The sequence below is a fragment of the Pyrus communis genome, chromosome 13, assembly GCF_041283825.1.
Source record: "Pyrus communis isolate YQ-2024b chromosome 13, ASM4128382v1, whole genome shotgun sequence".
NCBI classification, from domain to species: Eukaryota; Viridiplantae; Streptophyta; class Magnoliopsida; order Rosales; family Rosaceae; genus Pyrus; species Pyrus communis.
Genome location: NC_142577.1, coordinates 685,751 through 693,228, shown reverse-complemented (window position 1 = coordinate 693,228; position 7,478 = coordinate 685,751). Strand labels below are relative to the sequence as shown.

At 37.7% G+C, this 7,478-nt stretch overlaps 1 long non-coding RNA gene across 1 annotated transcript; it reads right to left on the bottom strand.

Annotated features, from left to right (window-relative positions):
* Positions 1 to 771: 771 nt before the first annotated feature.
* Positions 772 to 1,553, bottom strand: LOC148691530 (uncharacterized). Its single transcript, XR_015954588.1, has 2 exons — positions 1,459 to 1,553; positions 772 to 968 (listed from the first exon to the last, which is right to left on the bottom strand). It is a non-coding gene; the product is annotated as an uncharacterized LOC148691530 (long non-coding RNA).
* Between the last annotated feature and the right edge of the window lie 5,925 nt (positions 1,554 to 7,478).

The following is a 7,478-nucleotide window of genomic DNA, read 5'->3' as shown; positions in this document are numbered from 1 at the left end:
GAACCCAAAGACCGAGAGTGTTTCTTCCTCGGTCGCAGTCGCAAGATAAAGAAGTCAACAACGCGCTCAACGCGACATCAACGAATTTTACTCCTCGGCCGAGCTCGGCCGACGAGTTGGCACGCCCCGCATTCAATCGAATGACGTAGTTAGTTTCTTAGACATCTCCGTTTGCAGTTTCCTTTTTTATTAGAAAATAAACGAAACCCTTGTGCATGTGTGCTTTCAGTGCAGGTTCAACAATCAACGGAGAGGGTCAAGAACACGAATAGAGCGACTGCAGAATTTCAAATCTGCCTGATACAAGCGGAAAAATTGATGTTCTGGATCTGCAAGAAAAGGTATAAGGTCTCCTTCCCCAAACTCGAGCTTGATCTTGTGCATACCATATCTCGAGTTATATATGTGGAATAATGGCAATATCCACTACAAAAAAAAGGGCCTTTTGCGACGGAACGGAATGTCGCAAAAAATGCTAAAAATGTCGTAAAAAGCTTTTAGCGACGACCTTATGACGATAATGGACGTGTCGCAATAAACCTATGTCGCAAATGTTTTGACACCATATACAATGCAAACTAATCGTCACAAGTACTATTTGTGACAACCTTACAACACTATCTGAAGCGCCGTTAATAATAGATGGCAGGTGTATAAAAAAAAATTTATATAAATATATATATGACGTCATATTTGATGCCATATATAAATTATTCTATTTAATTTAATAAACTAGAAATAAATAATTATTAAAAATGAATAATCTATAAATTATGTAAATATCTATAAGCTAGATATGAAGAATTGTTATTAATAATGAACTATAATTAATGTAAATCATTATACAATGTATTATCATATACAAGTACCAACAAAACTACAAAGGCAACGCTCCACTTTTACTTAAAGTTAGTTGAATGGTCCTATACATTATACATCCATAGCATCATGTAGTCTTTAGCCAAAACCTGCAACAAGCGACATTTTTGTAACCATCAATAATATATGAAATTTTTTACAAAATCATAGTTTCATATCAAAAAGAAGAAAATAGATATAACTAAAGTAGATGAATTTTAATATGGTCAAAACTCAAAAGCACCAACAGGATCTCATATCAGGGTATTAATCATACTAGTTGTACAAAGACCACTCAGCACGCGCTGGAAAAACAAGATGAGATGAAAACCCAAAGGGACTAAATAGATTACAAATTTTGTCACTGATGCAGGAAAACATATTACATTCATAAGTCAGAGTTGATCAGATCATGCACCACTAGAAAATGGGTGAGCCACATTTGATTGTTTGTTAAAATTAGTGCCAACCAACAACATTAAAGTAGCTTTAAAGTAAGAAACACGATAAATATGTAAGTATAATCTAGCACTAGCAGTGATAAATAATCCAACTGTTTACCAGCAAAATAGAACTGAAACAAGCCTGAACCCAAATTACCTTTGCATACAGATCAATATATTTACAGAACCTAGGATCCTCCACTAAAGCTGCATAGGTCGGAAGTTTCAGCAACCCCCAGTGTATCTGACACATCCCAACCCTGATATTGCTCGAACACCAGGATAGACACGTGTTGGCCGACACCTAAGGGTGACGAAAGCCATTAATTGATACAAAAGCTAAGAATGAGAAATAAATAAGGGTTATGAATTGAAATACAATGAATTAACAACTTAGGAACGTGTTCAGAGCATACAGGTATTAGAACACTAAAAGAAATAATATAAAATTAAATGAATAAAGGAATGGGTCCTACACCGAGATGGCTTGAAGATGCCGATGTTGAAGTGCCTTGACCCTGGGATTGTGTGCCTCGATTTTAAGACTTGGATGGGGGCGCAAAACAAAGGTGAGTGAACCAAGTTTATATATACAATAATAATAAAATAGTTATCAAGATACTAACCCCCACAGTTTATATAAAGAAAACTACTAGCATAATAAGTGATAGGTTTACTGAAAACCCTAGCATGCCAAAAACATCTCAAAAGACATATCGCGGAAAAACATCACGAAAATCAAAATATCAATCGTCTCATAGATCGTCTCGTAAGCGCGGTGTGCTGCTAGTAAGATCACTGAATAAATATAACTCCCGGTCCTATGCCAGCACCGTGATCTCTGCGCCCGTAGCCAAAGATTACCAACTCCCGGCCCAATGCCTGCTCCGTGTCCCTCAGCCCGTAGCTAGGGATTATTTCTCCCTGCTTAACTGCCAATACCAGATCCTCGCCCCAAGCAGCATAGTGTCCTCTAGGTACGCACAAATAGTTACGCCTCTCAAAAATAACCACTTCATAATATAAAGTCATCCATCGTCTATACTATAAAGAGGGGTTTCAAAAACATGTTCTAGCATCCTATTGTCATCCATCAGATAGTCTACCAGTTCATGGTTTTTATAGAAAATACGATATATTAAAATATAGCTCAATATAGGCCAACAATTAATTCCTTACAAAATAATGAGACGATAATCAACATTTCAATAAACATGCTTAACATAAAATCAATCCATAAACTCGTAAGGCATGCTTTTCATTTGTGCAGTTAAACTATGAAATCATGTAATTTTAGAAAAGGTCCACTCATAAATACTCCGTAGCAGCAGAGTTGTGCAGAAAAGGATTAAGGAAATACCCACTAGCAAGTTCACCTAAGCACAAAAATGTACAATTTATCAAACTATGCACAACAGTAAAATTCTAGTAAATGGACGCCAAAAACGGATTCGGAACATCAAAATTGGCCTAGGAGAGATTTTGGGTTTTTGGGTCCTAAAATTTTTGGTTAAAAAAGGTTAGGGTGAAAATGGGTGGTTTGGGCCTTAAACCCAAACCCACACAAACATACACGCACGGGGCACAACACACACACACGTGCACACACTCACACGGACACACACATACACCCGCTACACAAACACACACATGCACAGCATGCGCACGCATCCACGGCATGCGCGCGCGCGCACACACGTGCACACACTCACACGGACACACATACACACGCTACACAAACACACACATGCATGGCATGCACACACACCCACACACACAGAGTCCACATGCACACGCAGTCCACATACACACGCACACACTCACGCACTGCACAGCCCAAAGCCTAACACACGAGGCCGGGCTTTAAGCCATTTCTAAATAAAAACGGCCCAAGGCCCTTTGGGTCATTAAAATAAATAACAGAAAATTAATTAAAAGAAATAGAATGGGGGTTTGGTCTACGGGCCCAAAGCCCGTGGGAGTCCTGAATGGCCTGAAAAGGGCCTGCATGCAGATCGGAGAAGAACGCCAGAAAATGGTGATCGGAATTCGTCCCGATTCCGATTTGGACCTAAAACTAAGTGAAAATAGGAAGTTAAATCATAAAAATGATGCTGAAAAAGAAGGGAAACAGAATTTTACCATAAATAGGATCAAATGGGGTCGAGATTGGCCGAGTTCATGTATGAGCTTCGACGGATTTTCTCGTCGGGTTCTGGGGTTTAGAACACAGAAAAACCACAAGCTCAAACTTTGGTTTTCACACGAAGTTATAAACCCAACATGCAAACCCAGAAATTTAAAAGAAAAAGTAGGGAAGAACCTCACTTGTGTTCGAGTTTCAGAGAGTTGAAGCTCTCGGCTTCAATGGCAGAACACACAGAGGTGTTCTAAAGCCGTAAGGATTCTAGATATGTGGTTATTTTGTTGGATTTGTCTAGTTTTCGAAAAGGGAGGGGACGAGAGCTCTCAGAACTCAGGGGAAAGTGGAAACTTCCGAGAGTTAGAGAGAGAAAGAGAGAAAGCTAAGTTTTTCAGAAAATAAGGAAGGAAGAGGATAGGGCTCACGGGTTGGGTCATTGGACCTAACCTTGGGCCTTAAGTTAACACAAAGGGGGCTGGGCTTGGCCCAATAAAATTTTAGATTATTTGGGTAAGGGTTATTACAGTATAACCCCCATATAGTGCAAGGAGGGAGAATTACCAATGTATCACCCCCATATAGTGCAAAAACATCCTTGTCAGATAGCCCCATTCTATAGAACTTTTCCCAAAAAATGTGGTGCACCTATCATCAAAAGATAGAACACACGGATAAGAAATTAAACTTCTATTAATGAACAACAAAAAACTTCGTCTCCCAAACAATTTAATTGAAAATGATACAGAAGCAAGCATGAATTAAGAAAGCTAGGATACAGAAGCACGTATAAACTAATAGAGACATTATTAGAGAACTTCTAATCTAGTCTAATAAAAAAACTTCTAAATATCTAATACTGAAACGCATAACATTTATGAATTATAATCCAACTAAAATGCTAGCATATGAGAACTATTAAAATAGGGAAAAATAAAACTTGATGAAGATATATTAAGTATTCGAATAAACCTCGTTTAGCACCTAGAAATCGTCCTTCCTTAGGAGAAATTTTAGAATCCCAAGAAAAAGTACAAAAAACAGATGAAAACTTGAAAATAGCGATATGGAAACTAGCTATGTGTTGTTGAAATAAGTGATCAGTGGCCACAACATACCTTCCTGCCTGGAAAAAAAGCAATGGCAGGGCAGTGAACTTAACTGCAGCACACCAGCAAGCTGAAAATACAAGTAATCATGCCCCTTAATTGCTGTCTTCATTAAAGAATCCATGCTATCTCCCACGTATTTTAGGAAAGCCTGTGATGGTCTTTGTACAAGGTCTTCATTTGCAAATAATTTGAAGAGCTATATTCATATAATAGGCTGAGTAAATTATTCAGAACTATAATCACCTGGTGTAGGTATGCATACGTAATCCTTGGATGCTTAGACATAAGAGTCATGACTCTCAAACTCATTACCAAGATATGTATTAAGTGTTGGAAATGTGCCCTAAAACCAATCATATGATGATACTTTACGGACATTTCAAACTAATGTAGTTCATTTCAAACTAATGTAGTTTAAATGTAAAGGGCAAAGATTATTGTTTGAGCCGTCTAATATAAATGTTATATGCTTAAACGATAAGTCCAAGGAATATGTGATTGGAAGAATGCGATCTAAAGAAGTTAGATTCATGAGACCATTCTTTCGTTGACACATCCTAAACGTTCCTGATCATAGGATTGTCAATTGGGCATTGACAGTCCGTTAAGATCAGTACGTGCTATGTCTTCTCTCAGGGAGAGTGACTAGTCTCGAGTCATTGGTGTGTGTGACATCAAGACAAGTACGTAGGTGCTCAATATAGAATGAGTTCACTGAACACGATCAACGAAGAGTTCTCATATTCATGTCACATGAGAACTCATGGTTGGGATAATGCAAATTAGTCTTTTGACCTGAGGCATCACAGTTGTCTTGTGGTTAGGTCCTTAATCTTTGATTATGTCAACGTCACTCTATCAGGGTGTCCACGGCATCGTTGGGGTTAAGCCACTTAGCCATGGAGGCAAGTGAATGCGCAACAAGGGATCTCTAACCTTCAAACTGTTTGAGGGAGAATACTCTATGATATGATTTAGAATCTCTGGCCAGAGTATGAATGAGATGTTGGAATGCGTTCCAGATCACATTCAAGGTAATCATATAAGTACAAGATTCACATTGGATAGTAGACATGAATAAACTATCAAACCAAACAATGTGGTCAAGAGTATTGTATTAGAGAAAGACCGTATTGCATTTGTAATCCTAAACTGAATAGGTTCTCCACCTCTTCTGATTAGCTTGGGTAACCATGATATGCTGCTAGGTGTCACTCATGGTTTGTGGAAGCCCTAAAAGTGTATTATCACTAACGGGAGAATTGAAAGTAAGTTTCAATTCACAATCGATTTGAAAGAGTTTGAATCGCCCACTGCCTCGCTAAAAGGAACCTAATGGATCGTACACCGTGTAAGGTAGAGTTTGAAGATTCAACGGAGATGAGTAAGAATAATTAAATGGTTTAATTATTTATGGCAAGGATTAATTAATATGATTATTAATCAAACGAATAAGTTCGTTGAAGACCTCGGGATAGTTTTGGACCTTAAGGCCCAATGGGCTTCGAACGTCAAGTCCATTGACTTAAGTTGTATGACAACTTAATGAATAATGATTCACAAAGGCCCAAATAGCCCAATAAATCCCCTTAGGCCGGCCATTTAGAGGAGGGTAGTGAACTTGGCTTAATTGCAAGTTTGCCACTCCATTGTGAGGTGGTATAAAGACATCTTTATAGCCATTTCATCCTTAGGGTTTTCTAGGGAGTAAAGATGAGAACACAAAAACCTCCCTTTGCTCTCAAAGAGGCCGGCCAATCTAGAGGGGAATAGCTAGCAATCTTACTTCCTCTAGGTCACTCATTTCTTCTACAATATACCTTGGTGTGGAGACTTAGAGGTTCTCAATTTTGGGAACTTGGAGAAACCTTTTCATCCATCCAAATCCATGGATCCAAGATGCAAGGAATGAAGGCCCTCTCTTTGGGTGATTAACCTTTGCTTATGCAAAGAGGAATCTACAAAGGTATTGATTTCTCAACTCACTTTGTTTTGAGTTGAGTCTTGATTCACCTATCTATTAGGCTTTGAATTTCATGGGTAAATGTTTTGTTTTAAGTGCATACAAGCATGATTCCGCCTTTAATTGTTAATTGCATGCTATTGATGTTGCTTAAATGAACATGTTTTTTCACAAATTTTCCTTCATTAAGCACCCTGTTCTGATCTCTGTTGTGAATCCAAAGTATATGAACTACAACACTGATCCTACCTTAACAAAAACTTCCACAGCTTGCATTTGATTCAAAATCTTAGTTTCCAACCTCAAAAAAGATCCCAAGCATGTTGCTGAATCTATCAGAAACAAAACTTCATAATGTCCTGGCAACAAACATTGCTAAAACTCCTAAAATCACGAACAATGCAGATTTATCCCGAATGAAAAAGTGTGGGAAATTGTACCCTACAAAGAGTCAAGGACATTAAATTTACCAAACTCATACTCCCTGTAGTTTTACAAGTTTTCAAACTAATTCAACACAACAAAGTCCCATTAGCTACGCAAAAGCTAAACAATTTTCCAACTAATCCAAAACTAAACAATCCCATCAGCTACACCAAAAGTGGTTCGTGTTTCTACTAAAATTTAAAACCCAGTTAAAAAAATACACAACTCTGAATTTAACTAAAAAATATATTTTAGCAAAATCTACTGAGTTCCAGATCAAATTCCGTTACCACCCATACTGAAACGAAAAATAAATCCTTGTATATCTCAAAACTCACTTGGAAGCAAACGACAACAAAAATTGGAAACAAGAAAAGAGGGGATCTCAAGTACATAATCTTTCCAGGTAAACATATTAACAACAATTAGAAAAATCAATCCAATATTAATAAAAACAATAGTCTTCCGGATTTGAGAGGAACCCTAGAAATCACTTAGCAAAAGTTATTGAATAAGAAAAGAGAGAAGATGGAGAT